The 22332-nt window shown below is 39.6% G+C and overlaps 1 long non-coding RNA gene across 1 annotated transcript; it reads left to right on the forward strand.

Moving 5' to 3' along the window:
• On the forward strand, nt 1154-20177 carry LOC110400897. The gene is made up of 2 exons (XR_002440144.1): nt 1154-6984; nt 7097-20177. It is a non-coding gene; the product is annotated as an uncharacterized LOC110400897 (long non-coding RNA).

Genomic DNA, 22332 nt, shown 5'->3' on the forward strand with positions numbered 1-22332 from the left:
CAGGAGAGCAGTACTTCTCAGGTCATACACGGGTATTAAACTAGGAGAGCCAGGCATATTTTGTTTGCCTGGAAAAGCATCATCAATGATTTTAAGAGTATAAGTGCACATATTATCAGCTGCATGAAATGTCTGTTAAGCACACATTGCTCTCTAGCTGGTGGTGATGATGGAGTTTTAATTATTCTTTTAAGTAATAGAATCATAGAATCATAGAATGGCTTTGGTTGAAAAGGACCTCAAAGATCATCGAGTCTCAACCCCCCTGCCAAGTGCAGGGTCGCCAACCACTAAACCAGGCTGCCCAGAGCCACGTCCAGTCTGGCCTTGAATGCCTCCAGGGACGGGGCATCCACAACCTCCCTGGGCAATCTGTTCCAGTGCGTCACCACCCTCTGTGTGAAAAACTTCCTCCTAATATCTAACCTAAATCTCCCCTGTCTCAGCTTAAAACCATTCCCCCTTGTCCTATCCCTATCCACCCTCACAAACAATCGATCCCCCTCCTGTTTATACGCTCCCTTCAAGTATTGGAAGGCCACAATGAGGTCTCCCCGGAGCCTTCTCTTCTCCAAACTAAACAAGCCCAGTTCCCTCAACCTTTCCTCATAGGAGAGATGCTCCAGCCCTCTGATCATCTTGGTCGCCCTCCTCTGCACTCGTTCCAACAGCTCCACGTCCTTCTTGTGCTGGGGGCCCCAGGCCTGGACACAGTACTCCAGATGGGGCCTCACGAGAGCCGAGTAGAGGGGGACCACCACCTCCCTCTCCCTGCTGACCACTCCTCTTTTAATGCAGCCCAGAACATAGCTGGCCTTCCAGGCTGCCAGTGCACACTGCTGGCTCTTGTCCAGCTTCTCGTCCACCAGGACCCCCGAGTCCCTCTCCGCAGGGCTGCTTTCAAGTGCTTCTTCCCCCAGGTTGTATAAATACCTGTGATTGCCCTGGCCCAAGTGCAGCACCCTGCATTTGGCCTTGTTGAACCTCATTAGGTTCTCGTGGGCCCACTTGTCCAGCCTGTCCAGGTCCCTCTGGATGGCTTCCCTTCCTTCCAGTGTATCAACTGCACCACTCAGCTTGGTGTCATCTGCAAGCTTGCTGAGGGTACACTTGATTCCATTGTCTATGTCATTGATAAAGACATTGAAGAGCACCAGTCCCAGGACTGAGCCTTGGGGGACACCACTCGTGACCAGCCTCCACCCTGACATAGAAACATTTATTACAACCCTTTGGCTGCGACCAGCCAACCAGTTCTTAACCCACTGCAAAGTGAGTGGAAAAAGCTGTACAGACATATGGTTATGTGAGTGGACATGTGTGCAATACACGTAAGTCTTCTGTGCGCTTCTGAATTTCCTAATCTGTGGGGCACTTTGGGTAATGCTCTACAGTTACCAGCTATCCCTAGGAGTGCATAGTTGCTCCAAAGATTGGGATGGAATCTTTTCTTGTGTTTTAGTGTGGGATGAAAAGACAACTGGTCATGTCTGAAAAAGGGAGAAGGGTAAATTCTCAGCTACTGCATCTTTCTGTAGCACATTAGATATGTATCATTAACTTTTGCCTGAATAACCTAAGAAAGACCTTGTTTAACCTGAAATGTCCACTTCTTTCTCCATACTCTTTTTTTGTGTCCTCTCTTGAACTAGCACAAGATTCCTCAAAGGGCTGAAATGGACTTGTGATGCAATTAGTGATGAGGGAATTGGTTATTTTTGGAAGTATGATATCTAAGTTTGAAGACACTCTTGTGATGCATACTCTGGGAATGTGGGTATTGTTTGTTGAAATCAATGAAAGCAGTAGTTACTGTTTTACTTGAGCTGCAAGAAGCTAAGCGAAGAAAGATGCCTTTCAGATAGCCTTATAAATGGCCTGGATGCAGAATTGTGTTTGCGGATTTGCAAAACTGCCAGAAACCTGAGAGTGGCAAACATTTCACTTCCTGATGGTGTTGGGAGGAGGGACACAGAGCAGGACAAAGACTCATTTTCCTTTGTATTCCTGCAGTTCTCCTTGTGCTTTTTTTAACCCTTGTGGTGTAACAACACCGTCATTCTCTCTGGCAGATTAGGTGAACCAAAGAGCCGAGATCTGTAGAAATTATATCAGCTAGGGATGGGAAAAAAATGGTCATAGCTTTGCATGTATAAGGTCTGACGAAATGAGCAAGGAAAAGCTAGCCTCCTCCACCTGTCAGTCAGCATAATGAAGGATGCTGTCTAACTCTGCACAACTTGCCATTTAACCAAGTTTCTGTTTATATTAGAATTGGTAAGATTGTCTGAGAAACGGCAAACTTGTGAACGTAAGAGCGTGGGGTAACATGGTTCTCATCTCACTGGGCTGCAATGGTTTTGTACCAAAACCTGCTTCAGGTTGTATGGCAGGTGTAAGTACATTTCTGACATAATTATCATCATTTAAATAAATATGGAGTAGAGTTACTCTGTCCAACTCAGTTCAAGAAGAGTATTCTGGCATATTTTGTGCATGATTGCTATTATTTCGCCGATGTAGCATAATGACTTTGTGGAGTGGTTAATATTAGCTTGGCCTTGAAGATTTTTGTCTTTGTCTGCAGTGTACTGTTTATCTATACTATTGTATTATCTCTGCTGGCCAGGAGTGCTTGTAGCTAGAAGTGTGTTTTGATAGTATTGCGAGAGAGAAGGGAGAAAATGTGTACGAGTCTCTTTGAATAAAGGCAGATCAAGCCAAAGAAATGAAGAGGAACGTGTACAAGCAGCATGTGACATTTTGCTCCAGGAACTCTGTTTGGTAGAATGTGCCTTGTGAGGAAAGATTGGATTTTGCTACTGTTTTTGTTGCTTTGCCAGTCTGTTTTGGCTCAATGAAAACTGAAAGGAGAGCACAATGAGTGAGAGAGCAAAGCAATCTCAAATCAGCACCGTACTGCTTTCCTGTCTATAGATGTTCAGGAAAATATCTATGATATAAATGAGAAAAAGTGCATGCTTTTTTCCTTTCCTTTTCCATTTTACTTCTTTCTTCTTCTTCTGTTAAGAGCCTAATTAACCCTAGACAAGAGAAGAAAAAGCAGGAAACAAGAAATAATTCTAAAAAAATATCCTGTTAAGCGTCTTCTGTCTCATCCCACCTACACAAATTTCTGCAAGGCAGACTTTTTAAATAAAAAGCTAATACGAAAGAGGAAAGAATTACTGTTGCTGTTTATACCTAGCAGTTAGCTGCCAGCATTAGTCAATGCAAACAACCCCTTATCAATCTAGTCCCTATACATAGAACAAATTGATTTTTCAATCTTTTCATATAGTCAAAAACAGTTTAAGCAGTTGGGTATTGTGATGGCAGAAGACTGAATATCTTATCAGGATTAGAAAAGATAGATTTCCTGTATTCCAGAGTGCTGCAGAACCTACATGTCCTGTTTTATAGATTATGATTATTTTAAAGGCTTATAAAGTCATCTTCTCTGCTGATTACTTTACATGATTCTGTTTTCAACTGAAGGATTATGGATCTTTGTAGAGTAGTGAGGCTCTGGCATGGGCTGCCCAGAGCTGTGGATGCCCCATCCCTGGGGGTGCCCAAGGCCAGGCTGGACGGCACCCAGGGCAGCCTGAGCTGATTGGGGACGACAACCAGCCAATGGCAGGGGTTGGGACCAGGGCAGCTTTAATGTCCCTTCCAAAACAAGCCATGCCATGGTCTGTATAGAGTTCCTCATATGACAAACTTCCTGACATTGCTGCAAATTTCCCACGTGAAGTGCTTTTTCCTTGTTATTAATTGAACAACAAGCAAAATAATTCTCTTAAAACTTTCCTTCAAAATTAGATAAAATTCCCCAAGGCACTGTTACAAAAAAGAAAACTGACATGCGAGACTCAATCAGGTAATTTAGAGTTTACTGTGGGGTTTTCTTTCTCCACAGTGTCTTCTCCGAATCCCTCGATATTCACTAACTGCTTTAGGGCTGAAAAGATAGGTAACTATCTCCAGTTAAAAAAGAAGAAGAAAAAATTTAGAAATCTTTCTTGCTATGAGTACATCCCTTTTTAATTGATTTTTTTTTCCATCCATGCAGTTTCTGCATTACTTTTTTTATCAATTTGATCTGTAGGACTGAGCTCAGATGGAGCAGGGTCTGGGAGTAGACTGCAATTTGATATCCAAATTTTAACTATAAATTGGAAAAAAATGAGTCCGTCTCATTGGTGATACAAAGGTAAATTTGATTTATTTGATGGACTTGTGCATTTTTGAAACCTGCTCACTGTGGACATTTTCAGTCTTCCTACTGTGGTTGTCCTCTGCAGCACCCCACTATCTCCCATACTTAGCGGTGCAAGATAATGCCTTCGGGATCCTCCACCTCCCCATAATCCCTGTGCCAGCTCCCTCCTCCCCATCTCATGGAGAAGCATCCTCTTGCATCATCTTGCAGCCCTTCCTACAAAACCCTGAGCTTGCCTCTGTTTGGCTACTCTCCCTGCCTGTGCAGCGATGTGAGCCTCATCTACAGCTTGATGGCTTGTCACACATGCCATCTCACCTCTTGTATCTCTACCCTGTAAATATTCCCATCCCTCCCAATGAGCTGCTCTCTTGAATACTTGTGAAGTGGAAGATACTCAGAAACGAGAGCTGCATTTTTTGTCTATTATCAATTTCTTAAGTGTGTTATTGTATACATCATTGTCGTTTTCTTTTCTTCCTATCATGTTCTTCTCCTTCATCTTTTTTTTTCCTGTTTATGTGACTTCTGTGTTTAATATTTTTATCTCCGGGTCTCTACTGGTCTTTGACATTTTTCTTGCCATAAGAACCAGAGAATAAAAGAATTGCTCAGGTTGGAAAAGACCTTAACGATCATCAAGTCCAACTGCAACTTATCCATAGTACTCTAACAACCCACCACTAAATCTTGTCCCCGAGCACCACGTCCAAATGGTTCTTAAACGCATTCAGGGATGGTGACTCCCTGGGGAGCCTATTCCAGTGTTTAACAAGCTTTTCTGTAAAGAAGTTTTTCCTGGTATCCAAACTAAACCTCCCCTGGCAAATCTTGAGGCCGTTTCCCCTTGTCCTGTCACCTGTCACCAGTGAGAAGAAACCAACTCCGCTCTCACTGCAATCACCTCTCAGGTATTCGAAGATAGCAAAAAGGTCTCCCCTCAGCCTCCTCTTTCCCAGACTAAACAGCCCCTGTTCCTTCAGTCGCTCCTTGTAGGGCATATTCTCCAAGACCTTCCCCAGCCTTGTTGCCCTTCTTTGTACCTGCTCCAGCACCTCAATGTCCTTTCTGTACTGAGGCACACAAAACTGTATGCAGTACTCAAGGTGGGGCCTCACCAGTGCTGAGTTCAGGGGCAGGATTACTCCCCTGGTCCTGCTCACCACACCATTCCTGATCCAAGCCAGGACGCCATTGGCCTTCTTGGCCACCTGGGCACACTGCTGGCTCATATTCAGCTGACAGTCCATCAGCGCAACAAGGTCCCTTTACGTCAGGCAGCTTTCCAGCCACTCCTCCCCAAGCCTGTAGGGTTGCCTGGTGTTGTTGTGACCCAAGTGCAGGACCCGACACTTGGTCGTTCTGAAACAACTACAGTTAATGCTGCTTTGTAAGCAGTAACCCCTTCCAGTCAAATGACACAGAATAAATGCACCTCCGTAACTTCTTGATAAGATAAAGGTTTGACAGGTGCCAGTCATTCTCAGTTTGTAGTTTAAGGGTGAAGAATATCCTGTAAGTACATATGAACTTCATTTATTCCTCCAAAAACTGTTGAGAAGATGTGTGCTATAACTTAAGCCAAACCGGAAAAGATGAAATGCCTGGAGGAAATATTTGCAAATATCCTTCATTTCCAGTTTGCTTTGAAACTCAGACCCATTTAGAGAACCTGAAGCCCTGACCTACTGTCACTCATTTTTCTGCCCTTTGTCTCCAAATGACTTGAACTCTCAAGGCATAAACCTGGCCCTAATAATCCTGGTGAATTGATTTTTAGTATGATTTGCTGCTGTAACTCAGCTGAATATTCCATTTGCTTCCATTTCCTTTGTCCTAGCGTCTTACGTGCACTTGGCTATTCATTCCCTTACACTTTTCAAATTCTTAGGCTTTCCTCTGACATACGTGCTTGGCTCCTGATGCTAGTTTAGCACTAAACTGTATTTCCCATTGCTCTCCCAAAGCTGAAAATACTATGCAAGGTGAGGTTTCTTGGGAAATAACTGCTTACTTCTCACCTTTCCATAGGATTCACAAAGAAAATGAGTTATTTCAAGAATAAATTTGTGAGGGACTTTCTTTAGAATAGACTTGGCTCAATTATACTGTTACACTTCCCATTTCTTGTGTGTGTGTGTGTTAAGTAATTAGATGCTTATTAATAAACATAACATTTAGTTTGTGAGCACATTTTACAGGGCAAAAATTGTTATTGCTGAAGATTTATGTACACATTAAGACATATTCACACAATAGACACTAATTCTGAATTGGCTTTACGAATTAAAAGTGAGAATAAGGACTGTAACTGAAGCACTGGTTGTTCTGCTAATGATGTTGAAAAGAAAAGAGGCCAGCTTGTTCTTTTTCAACCATTCTGTCTCTGTAGATCTGAGGGCAGAAGGAACTCATTGGATATTTTCTGTAAATATAGCAATTCCTACAGGAGTAGAGTGGTAACTTGTAATGAATAACAAAATAAGAGGTTTGTTCCTTTTATCTACATACATGTCTTCCGTCTATATATCTTTTTCTAATCACAATTAGGTTTTTTTTTCAGATTATTTATGAAATAATTCACCTGATTCTTGACTTGGATACTTCTGCATATGCTCCAAGGCCATAGATGACAAGCTCTGCTGCAGTGATTAACTTCTGCCACCTGCAGATGTGGGGATGTTTCTGTAATACTCTGTTGAGTTGTACTTCACTGCTAAAACTAGTAGAAATCTATGCAGAATATATGGTTTCTTAAGGTAAACATGACACATACCCTTAAGATATGTTTCCCAAAATTTTGAAACTAGTGAAATACGGAATATTTGCAGACATCAGAAACTCTGCCATAATCTTTTTTCTGTTCTGCAGATGGATATGCAGAGACCTGGAAGGGATTTTCTGACATGATGCTTTAGGGGATGGACGTAGTGGAAGCAGGTAGAATTTTACTGTTAGATTTATCAGATTTAGGATTCCATTTTGTCACTAGATTTGGCAAAATCAATCCAAGTTCAACTCATGGCTCAGCAGGTATGTGCCTACAAGGTAAGTCTTTATTCCTCTGCAATTAGCCAAGTAGTTTGTCTGGCAAAATTCTCGAATGACACTGAGCAACACAGCCTTGTTGCAATGGGATCTTTCAAAGGGCTGGAGAAAATTGCTATACTTTGCTCCTGGTGGGTTGCCCTCTTATTAGCTTTGTCACTTCAACTTGATTTGTTCCTGAGTCTCTGTCTGAAGATAAAATCAATAGGCTTTTCTCCTTAGCTATCAGATCATAAATAAAAATCATTTCTTGGAGTAGATATCTGTTTTTTCTGAAATAACACTGAAACAGTGTGGAGGGAAATCTGTGCTGCTAGTAGCAGTTTGAAGTTCAAATACCCACACTCCATCTTCATTTCTGTCACTCAGTGTTTGTTTTACAGTCCAAGCACTTAATCTTTGTAGGTTTTGATGGTGTTTCTTTTTCTCTCTCATTCCATACTATTATTCCAGTCATTATTTCAAAAATTGAACATTCATCATGTCCTGCTCACGGTGCAGATCAGCTCTCTACAGCCATACTATGAATAAATAATGTGCTTGTGCTGCTTGTCTGTAGCAGGTACTGCTGCAACGGCTAAGTGTTTTTTATCTCCATACTAGTAGTGAACAGATTTCACAAAAAATGCAGCGTTTTTGACTATTAAGCTTTGTGTTGGACACGTTACAGACGTTGTTCAAAGGGTGTAAAATCCAGATTTTCAGTACAAAGACTGTTAGATTCTTGGTGCAGTGGCTGCAAGTGTATTGACTTAAGTATCTACTCTGATTTCATGAACGGCCGGGCACGTTAGATACCACCGAGAACTGCCATCTCATATATGGAAAAAATCTTAATGAGTAAATTTCTTCAGACAGTAAATCCATGCAAGAGAAATAGACAGAAGAGTCTTACTGAACCAGACTGGTTTGTATAGTGAGACCTTGGCAACTGTTCAGAGAGTGACCAGGTCAATATTGAGACAAATACAGTGAGAAAGACTGGAAAGAAATTCATTATTCAAACATCTAAGTGGTGTGCTGGGACTGCCTCAAGACCATGAGAATTGTGCTTGCTGGAGATAGCTGGTCTCCAGGCTGGGAGTCAAAAAACCGTAATATTTCTGGGTTCTTCGTTCTGTATCATAGAATCACAGAATCATTTAAGTTGAAAGGAACTCTAAGGCCATCTGGTCAAACTCCCTTGTGATTAAAAGGGACCTAGAGCTTGATCAGGTTCTCAGATCCCCATCCAGCCTGACCTTGCATGTCTCCAGGGACAGGGCATACACAATCTCTCTTGAGCATTCCATTCCATCTTATGCTCTTCAGATATTGTCAAATGCATGGACATAGAAAAAGGTGAACTTTCTCCCCTTCCAGTATGCAATCAGAAGAAGTGTCTGCAATGTTTAGGCATTCCATTGTCTCAATCTTATCCTAAAAAAGGAAGACCATGTAAGAATAAAGTAGAGCAGCTGCTCTGGAGTGATCTGATGGCTCATGCCAGCATGATTTAGCAAGCCAGTGAATGTGCTGGAAAAAGTACCCAGTGGGTAGGGGAAGTATTTTGCTTGTGGATTGGATTTTATTTTTTATTTTCATTTCCATTCTAGGACACCACGCTGCAGCTCACAAGCTGTAACTCCATAAAGCATGTTTAATGCATACTTGAGGCCCTCAGCATCAGCTTCTCCAGGTCTGCATTTGGCATTTCCTAACCTAGGTGTAGATTTGGATATTTTGCCACCATCGTTTTTTTGGTTGTATGTTTGTTTTCTTGTATCAGTGCATCTTTGCATGATGACACAGCTTAAGTATGTCTTGAGTTAGGGCTGATATTAAGCTCTTCTTAGCACTGTGTTATAGGAATTTCTATGTGTTGTGTGATTTTAGTCATACAGCTAACCGTGTGGCCTTGTCATCAGGAGGTGCTGTACTAGAGAATTTTGACATTGGTAGGTTTTCTGATTAAATTCCACGAATTTTTATTTATTTATTTTAATGAAAATGTTTTACTGAATGAAATCTGCTTTTTCCATTAGATCTCCAGCCTTACTTTGCTTAGAGTTCCCTTTTTCTTGTATCTTTTTCTACTAGAGTTTTGAAGGCAGCTTTGAATGTCTATCAATGCCTTCTTTGCTCCCAAACCACAAAACTTGGTTTGTAAATCTACCCAACTTGCATTTGAGACGCCCAGTCCTCTCACCAGCCTGGCTCACTTCATAGGAGTGTCACTTAATGTGCAGACATAGACCCCACTGCCTAAAAGGAGTGGTATGGTGCCACCAGAAAGTATGATGTGTAGGAAAAAGAATGTGTACCTGGTTCATTCTTTAGAAAACGGGTTTTGTATCATGGAAATAATGCTGAGAAAGCCTAGTCTGAAACAAAATGCAGTTTCTAAATAAGCAAGTGATGGAAAACAAAGATCAAAATTTTTATACTTTTTGAAGTGTGAAATAAACTTTTTAAAGTTATGGTTTCTGCTAAAATATTTAGAAGGTCACATTCAATGATAAAAAATGGCACAAAAAATGATTTAAAAAAAAAAGAGAGAGACTGAGTAATAATCAAACAACGCAGCATAGGAGCTTTGATTTCTTTCTTCCTTTGCTTTCTTCTTGCAGTGCTTTTTCAAGGTGGGACTGGTTTAATGTGATTCATGCCACATAAAAACAAATGAAACCCCTAGATAATATTAATGAAATGCACGAGAAGAAACTTCATTAGCTGATGTTCTGGAGACCACAGAGGAGCAATCTGACAGCTTTATTTGTGCTAAGTAAAAATAAGGAGTAGATAAATACTTAAAAATAGTTAATGAAGCCATTTGCTTTTTTTAATTAAATAGTTAAAGAAGTGTAAAAATTGCCTCTGCGGAGGTCTCCGTCTACTTAACTTCAGACAATCCTTCTTATGTAGAAAGAGTTCCTAATTTGCAGTGCAAGGAGTTTGAATTAATCATCCCTCAGCTACACAAGGCTTCAAATCCCTAGTTGATGGTGCTTTGATCCACAGTAAATATTTGTACAGGTTTCGTCATGTCCACTCCTAAGAAAAAAAAATTGTAAATGAGCACCTCAGCTTATTATAGTAAAGCTGAAATGCAGGGGGGTTTCCTGAAGGTATTTGCAGGAAAAGTACAGTCTAGAGTGAGAAAGACATAAAAGCTCAATGCACCCATAATATTTCTCTTTTCTCCCTTATAATTACCTCTAAATATCTCCAAAAAAGGAATTAACTTAATGTTTCATGAGCATTTTCATCAAATGCTTTCACATCATTTATAAAAATGGGGATTATTGTGTTTAACTCGTGCACTGTATTTGCTGTTTGCATTTTCGTGTGCATTCTCTAAGTCAAAATAACACTGCATCTCTGCTGCTCTGTTAGTATGGATGCAACCGAGCCACTACTCATATGTTTCTCTGCAGTCCCTCCTGCAACTCACTCTTTCATTGCAAGTCCATCTGCCCGTGCTTCTTTGTGCAAACAATTCCTTTCAGAGCATAGAAGTTGCTATTACAGGAACTTTTACAGGAGCCCACTCTGACTCTTGTTTGGAAGATGCATCGGAATCACTGAGCTCGTCATTTTGTTCTTCAAGGTGACAAAATATCAGGACTTTGCAAAGGTCTCTCCAGCTGAGCTGAAGTAGCACCCAGTGGGATTGCAGAACTCAGAAAATCACAAAACATCTCAGCAAAGGTTCTTTGTTATACTTTATGCTTTTTGTCCTTTGTAATCCTAAACATTGCTCAGAGAAGACGTAATGGGATTTTTCATTGAAGAAGCAGCGGAGGCAGCAAATTATACGTATTTCTAGATAGATGCATAGACGTTCTTAGCCTACGCAATAGGAAATTACTGTTTATTGTCCAAGTAAATTATAGGGAAGCATGACAGTTATCAATATCAATGCTTCTTGACTTAGATCTGCAGGAAGAAAAAATCTCTATTCAGTACAGCAGTGCTATCTCAAAAAAGTACTTTATAGGAGAAATAAAAGCCTTTAAAGGAGAAGGATGCAAATATTGTTGATGCTAGTTTGCTGTTCTAGTTTTTAATCGTGCGATAATAGAAATAAGTTGTGTTCAAAGAGTCTGTTTAAATTATGTTATGTTTAAACAAATAAAAAAGACAAACAGCTGGAATATCCTTATACGTAGCTAAAAGTAGAGGCATCGCTTCATGAATGAGAGTAGTTTGTATAAATCAGAGCTAATGTCAGGACAGTTTAAGAACCTCAGGAATTTGCTTCCATTTTCTGGGTTGTGTCAATAGTATTATAATTTGTAATTACTTAATAGTTATAATTTATATAATTTATAATAATTATTTTTTTTATTTCTGCGAGATGCCATGTGGGAAGAGGGAAACCTCACCTGAAAGCGGAGCATCTAAGTGCCATGGACTTTGATTTCTGTTTCTCAACCTAAAAGCCTTATCCGGCACTTTTTTCCGTGACTTCCTTTTTAATTAGGGATCAATAGCTATGTCCCAGCAGTTTACTTGATTCATTTGGTTGAAGTTGATTTGTTCAAATATATTTTTATCTGCCTAATGGGGAGGTTGCTCAGCAACAGTGATGTGCAGACTGTAAAATTGTGTGGACTTGGCTATTGCCCAATTATTGACCTATTAGGGATGGGTGTGATTTTTACACAAAGCTTCTAAAGCTGCCTGCAATACCTGCTGCACTACAGATGCTGAATGCCAGAGGAGGTCTAAGTCAGTTGTTTTTCAGTTCTGTATTGGTTCTTGTCACTGTTGTGAAGTGGTATTTCTTCCTACGGTAAGGTTACATGTTGATGAGAAAAATGGAACAGCGGAAACCCTTGGACAAACCCAATGAAAGCAACAACTGGAGTACTGTTAAAATAATTTTTACCAGTTCAAGTATTGACTTAGTGCTTTGATAGGCACTATAGTAAAATTGAACTGTTAATCTGTTAAAAGGGCACTGTAAAATACTGAATAGGATACTAATGGGCCTTAGTTTGTCCTGCAGATGACGATATCCCTGAGCACCACTGGCTTGGATTCCTGTGAGCTGGATGTGCTCCAAGAAGTGGTAATGTTGCTGCCCTAAGTACATTGCGAAACTTAACAATGGCTGAGGAGGCTGTCTTGGGATCCACAGGGGTGGCATCCCTGATATTTAGATGCCGATGCTGAACATATCCAAGGAAGTCTATTTATGTACTTGTAAAGTTTATAACCAGTGAACTGTGCTGCAGAGAAGAAACTAACAAGTGGATATAGTCATAGAGAATAGAATATTTCACATGATTCACATACACTTGAGAGTTGGATTGAAGAGTCATTCAGTGTTTCGTATGCCTGATGCTTGTTTAACAAAAAGTGCTGATTATAGAGGCCTCTGTTTTAACTATTAGATCATCACTACATATCACCAGAAACCCACGTGCCATACTTGACGTCATGATTAAGATTTTTTCCAGATTTCCAGAATCAGCAGGAACGAAAAAGCTAGATATTTTGGAGGTCGTACAAGTCTCCTTACCTTGGTGAAAAACCCTTTTTTTGAGCAACCTGGCCTAGTGAGAGGTGTCCCTGCCTATAACAGGGGAGTTCGAACTAGATTATCTTAAAGGTCCCTTCTAATCCAAACGATTCCATGATTCTATGATTGGCAGATGAACGAAAGCATTCAAAAGACAGAGGTGACCAGGTTGCAGCTCATCGGGAGGTGTCACATGACAAGAATTGTGGTGAGCTATAAAGAAAGTGTAAGAAAAGCCATGGTGCTCTATTAGAAGCAAATGAAACCTATTTTTCTAGAGGACTTTGCTTGTCACAAAAACCACTAGTTTGAGGGCAATTAATTTCTACTCTGCTTTTGAGCTGGGATTGTCAATGCACTTTGTGCTTCAGTGCTCAGTTCCTGTGTGTTCTTGTATTTAAAGCTTTGGGGAACTTGAGGTGCCCGGAAACTGCCTTGAGTTAGGCAGAGCTGTGGTAACTAGGCTTTTGTTTTCAGCTGGGGAGACGTGGAATTGGTGTGGTTGAACTGAACTGCAGCTTCTGGATGGAACTTTGTTTCTGAAGTCTCAACTTGCTGAAAAAGAAAATTTCATTAGGGAGGAGCTGGTTCTAATGACTACTTTTTAAATAATAATTTCAGATATGTCTAACACTTCTGATAATCTTGGATAAAAAACTGCTGCTTTTTCAGGTAGAATAAAGTTATGTAGCAGGTACATGTTAAAACACTCATAGGGATGCAAGGATATTGAAATGGATTACTATGATTGCTGCGTATCTGAAATGCTTCCAAATTTAATGCTGTTTCAGTTTGAGATTTAAAGGGATTTTAAAATATCTAGAAATCTTCATCAACCTCAGACTTGTAGAACTGATTTGTGAAATTGTCACGTAATATGGTTGAGGTGAAGGGAAAATTAATGTTTTTCGAGAGGTATGTGACTGAATCTTTGAGAGGCCGGAAACAGAAAAAAAAATCCAATGAATGAACGATATTTGAGGCACTCTTTTTTGCTCAGATTCCTGGTTTTTTTTAGATGAGAAAGTGGGTTTTTTTGATTTGTTTGTTTTTTACTTTGAGTATGATGACAATGTTCACTGCCCAAGAGTCTTGAAAAGGGATGCTATTAGAAAGGCCTCTTTTGTGTATGTGAATGATGTCTATGAATACCTGTAGGTCTGAGTGCAGAAATAGTTCCTTTGAATACATAACAAAAGATTACAAAATAACAAAGAGAAGCAATTTGCATTCAGAAAAATTCATTAAAAGCAGATGGAAGCAGAGACTGTATGAAGTAAATCTCCGTACCTACCAGAAAAATATTACATCGAATTCAGGAACGTTACCCTTTAATTCCTTCTCTTGGGAGAGATGGAGCTGCCATCTGCCATTGTAATAGCAGCAGGTGGTAATTAGTACATTTAAAGGGCAAAAATAGCACTGTGCCTGACTGTAGTAGAGGGTAGCCAACAACCACAAAAAGGTTTCGGTGACCTTTACCTTTCATGTTTCAAAAATAAAATATGAAATAAAAAATCCCTTTCTCTCATACAGTAGATGCTTGCAATACATCAGATAGATTTCAGGATATTTGTTGACTCAAGATAGTATGTCATCTCCTATGATCCATGTTTTCATTCCTGCAGACCTGAAATTCTCATCCGGCACAAATGTATGCTCATAATACTAAAAATAGAGAAGATGAAAGTTGTTGTAAATCTCAGTTCTAGCACAGTGGTGCTCTGACTTCAGATAACCTGCTATGGATGCAAGACCATAGTTACTTAGTTTACATAGAATAGATATGTCATATATTGCCACAGCTCTGATGTAAGAATGGATGAGGACTAGCCCTTGTTATCAAAATAGCCAAAATCTTTCTGGAAATAGTGAGAATAAAATGAGAATTAAAGATTGTTAATTCAATTTACTTGCGTAAAAGGGATCTATCTGATTGAACCATTCTAATTTTTTCTCTAAACGTTTAGTTGGAGCAATCTGTAATTACTACCTCTACAGATTCACAGTCTTTCTGGAACCAGTTATTACCTGTCACTTGCTGGAAAACATAAGCATATGGTCAGGAATGCTGAAAAGCCATTTTTGTTCAAGGTAGCTAGCTATCAGACAATAATTCTAGGGAGTATTCTGGATGGATCAATACAGACCGTACAGATCATCGAGTTTCAACCCCCCCTCCTATGGCCAGGTTGCCAACCACTGGATGAAGCTGCCCAAAGGCTCTATCTTACCTGACCTTGAACACCTCCAGGAAACGTAACTGTTTTTGAAAAGATTGTCTTTTAAATACATGCACTTGTACGCACACACACTCACACGCACAAATTCAGACTATGCTGCTCATAAAAAGTCATTTCATACAAAATAGTCACTGTACAAGTAACAAAGGTATTTCTTTTGCAAGTATGTGATTGTATTTAATGAGAATTTCTTCCTCTTGAGAACATCCTGTGAAGTAGAAAGGAGGGAACAGGCCAAAAAGAAACTAAAATTTGTACTGTTCTGAGAACTTAAAATAATTTCAGTTTTATTTAGTTATGTCAGACAATAAACGTGACTTCTACCAGACTCTGAAACTGAGCTGTGGGGTTAATCACTGCTAAAAAAGAGAGTAAATCTGGGAGACTTGCTTCCAAATGCAATTCTGCACGTGCTGCACTGCTGATGTAAGTGTGTTTATGATGTCCACACAGCTTTTTCTGCTGAGAATGGGATGAAATTTCCTGTGCACATTATATAAGGATTGGAATAAAAGTGTGATGGTTGGTTAGTCACAGGGGGAAAAGTTTTTTAAAAAGAAAGCAAACTCAGCTGAGTCATAACCTCTGGTAACAGAAGGATTAGTGAAGCAGAAGCAAAGAATAAAATGTGGAGTAATGTGGAAGATTAATGGAGCCCATTGCTGTGCATCACTTTCTGATTTTTGCCTCGTCAGCAAGCCCAGAAGGCTGCTATGATTACATTAAGTCTTTTCCCATTTCTTGAAAAGATATTCCCCATTTCTTTCTTTATTCCTGAAGTATTTTTATCATAGTATTAGCACACAAATAATTCAAAATATTTGAGAAACTTTGCCATCTCCCTGTCAATGTTATAACGCAGAGAGACTGGTTATCAAATTTCCTCCTACCTTTTTTTTTCGAAAACTCTCTTTCTGTCTATTAAGAACAAATCTATAAAAAGTGAAAGCTTAAAGATCTTCCTATTTTTCCCGTCATTCAAATGGAGTTTATAAATTCTGAGCTTAGGTCCCTTCCCACCGTGCTTCTCAATGAGGTGCAGCGCTGAGGTCCTGACGTCTTGTAGTCCTTGAACTGATCCTTTTTTTTTTTTTAGAATAGAGGTGAAAGCTGCCGTGCTGTTGCTTATTACAGTTGCGTAATTGCATTCTGCCTGCTTACGTGTTCCTCACTGGCTTCTGTTAGTAGATATATTCCTCATTTTTCACCTAAGTGGTTGTGTTGTTCCTTGCTAAAAGGGTTATGCCCTTTTGGCCCAATAAAAATGCTTATTCCCAGATATTTCTGTAATGAGTGAAGCAATCCTCATTTATTTAGACTGCAATAAGCAGAAACAAAGAATGCGGGGGTGTCCAACCTGCAGATTTCTTTGTGCAGCAGTGAGTGAGGAGTTGTCTTGGGTAGCATATACGTAGGTTGCTACAAAAGTAAAGCAACCTATTTATTTCTTCGGAAACTACAATAGATACAAAGAGCATGATAATGCTGTTTGATAGAGCAAATTCTCAGTTACCAAACACTATTTTTTCAACATTAACCTCCGTTAGCTATGCATATTCACCGGCTCTGATCAAGAGCCTGCCCTCACTATACTTTCTTTTCCCTGCATAAAATGTGGATTGAGTTCTCCCTGGTTCAAAGTTAATGTGCGTCTATCATCTAAGGCTTGAGATGAAGTTGAACATGGAAATTAAATTCTCTTTCTATAAATGGATTAAATTCCTCTCAATTACAGGTAGATTAGGAGATGGCATAAAGACTGTCACTTGCAGTGGAAAGTCTGATCTAAATAACAGTGTTGAAAAGGCACTGAGCATCAGATTTTCTCCAATTGGAACTAAATCACAAACTTTTTGTTTTAGGAAGAGTTCATTAAACCTTGTCTTATCTACTTAATTAAAGGCAAGTGTCCCCAAAATAGAGAAAGAGAAACAAATTAAGATAGTATGCCTCATCTTCTCCTGAGGAATGGAATATCCTTATCTTTAGAGCACTAATTGCTGCAGTTAGGGTTCTGTTAAAAATGAATTGGTATTTGCCAAGAGTACAGATCTGAAAGATGCAGAAGAAAATGATTAACTAGAGAAGTGTTTTGATACTTGGATGTATCCATGTATTTAAATGTTAAAACAGTTTTTTTGTAATAAAAGAAAAAAATACTGGTTTTCGAAATAAATCCCAGTGCATCACTATGTTTTATGGGATTGTAGTGCTTTGTTAATGTATCATAGAACAGAAAGGTTTGCTGTAAAAGCTATTTCTATCTTAGAGAACCTTTGCAGCATGTGTAATAACAGGGTAGATTGGTGTTGTGTTCATTATTTTCGTGTATTGTTGATTACTGTAGTAGGCTACGCTATTAGGCAGTGGATTGACTTACCACAGTTCATGCACATACATAATGAATCGGTATTTATTATAAAATGTACACAAATATCTTCAGTCCACTTAATGTCAATATAATATAGGCAAACATAATCATATATATTTCTATTCAGGCAAGAGCAAATTCAATCCAAAATTCTGTATTAGCTGTGTTAAGCAGGCATGCTGTACAGAGACTCAGGAATTCATACTTATTTCTGTAAATCCTTTCTTTATTCGTCAAGTAAATGTTCCAGAGTGTAATACAATAAATTAAAAGTTGGAAATTTTCTTTCTTTTTCATTGTAGTGTAAGGTTATTTAGGATAGGACGTTGCTATTATTTCTGAACTAAAAAAATAAGGGAAAAAACTTTAAATGACCTTGATTATCAAGTATCATTAATACTAAAATACAAACAGCATAAAATTAGGACATACACATTAATCTCAACATTGAAGTCGAAGTAACACAGACAATGGTATCTCAATGTATGTAACCACTGAGAATAAGGACGAGTTCATTGTGGCTCTGTTAGTTGTCGACTCACTTTTCTGTCCTGGAAAAATATCCAAAAACTTAGAGGTAATGTTTATGCAATAAGATTTTCTTCGCCGTAATAAAGGCGGAGTTCCAAATTTACCTAACATTGCATATCCTACCAAGAAGAGTTGGCTGTGAATTTGGAGAACAGAAAGGTACACGGCTGCAGGGACAGAATTAAAAAACTCAGTGGAGCTTTTCAAGAAAAAATTGTAGATGTTGCACTGAGGGGCATGCAGTGGGCATGATAGGGATGGGTTGATGTTTGTACTTGTTGATCTTAGTGGTGTTTTCTAACAGTAATTATTCTATGAATCATGAAATTTCAATATCGCAGTATACTTGCTTTGAATAACACAATGTACGTGACTGAAAAAATATAGAAAACAACCGACCAAAGTTGGAAATAGCTAATGCGAAAACAAAGTAACAAAACAATGAGGAAGGATTAGTGGATAATTAATGAGTCATTCAGCAAGAACAGCACATAAAATATGGACCTTATATAGTATTAGATGAAAACTGGTATTACTAAAGCAACGGAAAAATGTTCAGTTCCTAGAAATATTCCAGGTGTGGAAGGCATAAGGGGATTGTCTGTTGAGGTCTCATATGGTGGAAAACCTATCAGCTCGGGAGGACGGACAAGCAAAATGATAGTCCAGTGGTGTCGGATGGTGACAGTGCTGTGTTTAGCAGCAAAGATGTCTTTTGCAGTCTTAATGATAGTAACATCATCAACTCCAACCCCGGCCCCACTAAACCATGTCCCTCAGTGCCACATCTTCGCGGTTCTTGAGCACCTCCAAGGATTGCGACTCCACTTCTTCCTTGGGCAGACTGTGCTATTGCCTGGCTGCTCTTTCTGTGAAGAATTTCTTCATAGAATCCAACCTGAACCAGCAGGGACAGAAGCTAACTGGTCAAAGGCCAAAGCTTGTAAGCATGGGTGGGATAGAGTATCAGAAGACAACCCACTGCTGTTCAGCGTAGTCTCTGTTTGCCTGAGTTCAGTTTCTTCAATAGCTGGAAGAGATGAGTGATGTTTTAATGGAAAGAGCCAAAATTAAAATATTGGCTTCCCTGATAAATAAAATTTTGCCATACGTGCAGACACATGTTGTGGTGGAACCACTAAGCAAATGCATGGTACAGTCCTCTAAAATGGAGAGAATTGTTCAACAGCTGTAGGGAGACAGAATATTATATTATATATGGACATGAAAAGGAGATCAAAATAAATCACCTGAGACTCTTCAGGAGTCTTCAGGCGTGGAATCTTCTCACAGTAAAAGAAAATGTAAAAGGAGGGAATATTTCTGTATAAAGTGCTCCTTTATGACTTAGCAATTTTATTCTTAATTTTCAGTGCTTTTCTAAATAATTGAAAAGCTTCCCTTACTTACACAGGAGAATTACTAGACTATGTTAAGAATTCCAAATTGTCAAATGCAAATGCGTTTGTTATTAGAAAACATACCTTCAATCGGGAGTAACAGCTTCTGTCTATTGTTCAAAAAATTATGAACAGTTATTTCCCTTTGTGCTATACCTGCAGATTTTTATTTGTTGCTAACAGTTTCATGTGATATTAAAGGAAAAGATTTAACTGTAGTCACCTCCTTGGTGTTTACTGTTTGAAGATTATGCCACTTGTAATTCTGCTATTGACCACAATGGTCTAAGGACGCTAAAGAATATCTTGTTCTAATGCAGCTATTCAGGATGCCTATCCCGTCCATTTAATGAAGTGAAAATACCATCACTTGCTGCTCTAGCTCATTTTATAACTTAAAAATTGTTTATATTTCTAAGATGCTTTAGACAAGTAATGTTGTGATCGTACTCATCATTGTGGTATTCTTCATCCTCAGCCCTTAAAGAAATATGCTATGGGGGCAGATGCTGTACTTACGCAAGGAATATAATAATTTAGTCACGCAGAACCTTGTTAATGATGCAGCTATTGTATTAACCTAACCTCCGGAACTATGTTGTGGCAACGTGGCATGCTGAACAGGACATCTGAGAGGACAGGTACAATCCTGATTAGAAGCATGGACGGTCTGGACTTCGGCAGATGGTCAAGATATGACGGCGCCACGAGTCTTACTTCAAAGGAGCTTCATGACATCTGATGAAAGACTTCATTGTAGTAACTTGTTTATCTGATTTAACCAATATTCTTGCGATCTGTGTACAATAATCTGCATTAAGACCAATAAACGACACAGCTTTGCATCGTATTGTCGTGTACAGCTTGTCCGTTACTCACTAGAGATGGCGTTATTCTATATGCTTATTTATTTATTCATTCATGTTTTCAGTACATTTCAGTAGTCATGGTTACAGAGGATTTACAGTGTGGAGATAGGTGTAAGATGGAAAGGAGACTGGAGGTCTTGAGGACAGATTCTTTGTTTTTTGTGTTGTTTTCTTAGATCTTAGTGATGAGCGTGATTACAAAGTCATGTTAAAATGAGACCAAAAACCGAAGCACTTCAGCCCAGGTGCTAATTTTTTTTTATAACAGTCCAAAACAGACCTATTTGAGACATACTGATCTATCCTCTTTATGGTAAAATACCTGGAAGAGACTTTTATGTTAGAGAAGATATCTGTGCATTGAAGTGCCAAGTCATTTCCTCCACTTGAAGTCAGTAGGCAGCAGGGAACTAATTCAATACTTCAGCTGCTGTGTACTCCCTAATGAAAATCTCTGGTGTGGGGAGAAGCATATACCACTTTCTGTCCTGTGATATCTACGTGGAAATTACATATTGACTGGCAGTGGGAGCCTCGAGGAAAGGCTGGGTCCTTCAGGGACGCTTGCTTTATTCTGCTCCATCAACAAATCTGAATTAACGTTAGGTTTCTCTGCAGTGCTTCCCATCTGCTGCATGGCTGTGAATAACAGCAATGGGGAGAGCCAGAGGAGTGCTTTGCTAGCCAACTGAGCGGGAAACCTTGGAGTGTATGTTATTGAACTGTTATGCGACCAGTGTTGTATTAGGCTTTAGGGGGGACTCGAGAAATAACGGTATGTAGGCCCCCCCCCATGCTGTTACGGGCAAGGACGAACTGTCCTCGGAGAGAAGGCAAATAACTTGGAAGGACTTATCTAAGGAAAACACGTGGGCACGAAGGGCGGATAATTGTAACCGACAACAAGTTGCTCAGCAAGTATTAAGCAATCCCGCCCACCTACCTGGAGAGATCTCGTGTACAGCGGGAGCTTTAAGAATGATTGGTCAAAGGATACGTGACTAAACCATGGATTGGTAGAATGACGCGTGTGCAGACGTTATCCGTGTTAATGTATTTAAAGGCTTTTACGACCCCAATAAACGCCATTTGCTCTATCCCCATATTGGTGTCTGTGTTGCAATGGCCCTAGTGAGGGGCAAACGCTAGTCTCCGGTGGAAAGCACCTCGTTAATGGGGATGTCAGACCAGAGTCTTTTCTGCACTCTGAGCCTCAATGTCAGAAAGCTGTGGCAGGGAGCACTGATGGATCTACTGGAGTCACTGTGATGACGTTCTTGGTTATTATTTCTTTTTCTGGGTTCTCTTGGGTCTGGCTTGCAGCACAAACTCTATGACGTGTGAATAGGCTGGGAATAAATGATTTGTCGTTAAAATGGTTCCTGACATCTTTATAAAGTTGGTGAGTATAGATCCATGGAGATTTTTTCACCCGCTCTCTGTATCTTTAGAAATCTTTATAAATACAGTTATAAATCGCCGTTCCTTGGAAGACACTTTATCATTTCCTTTAACACTTTCCATATCTACATGATGCTCTCTGCATGAGGGAGTTAGAGTAACTTTCTTTTAGTGAAGCTATTCAAAGCCATGGATATGACTGTTTTTTCTCCTGTGTGAAACCACAAAGCTCTAGAGCTCAGAGTACACTGCACATTCACTTGGAAGAGAAACTTTATGAAGAAATAGTCTAAATGAACGGATTAGCCTCCTTAGCAAGGACATGTGAGACAAAGATTAGCCAGTGAATGTACATGTCTTAGTCTTTCCTACTTGGTAGTGTAAATCCTTAACTACTTTTAGAAGTTAAGGCGTTTTATAACGAAATGCTATCACTAATGTAGACTACCACCAATTCTATTGTCATCAATAGGAGTTACATATCAAGCCCCTGTCATAGTGCTGATCTTTTTTGAAGAATCATATAATCATACAATCACAGGATTATGTAGGTTGGAAAGGCATATAATATCTTCCAGCCCAACCATACACCTTCCACGAATAACCCCAACAAACCATGTCTCTCAACGCTATATCTAAACTTTTCTTGAACACCTCTGGGGACGGTGACTCAACCACCTCCCTGGGCAGCCCATTCCAGCGCCTGACCACTCTTTCAGAAAAGTAGGATTTCCT

Source organism: Numida meleagris, chromosome 6, assembly GCF_002078875.1.
Source record: "Numida meleagris isolate 19003 breed g44 Domestic line chromosome 6, NumMel1.0, whole genome shotgun sequence".
Taxonomy (NCBI): Eukaryota; Metazoa; Chordata; class Aves; order Galliformes; family Numididae; genus Numida; species Numida meleagris.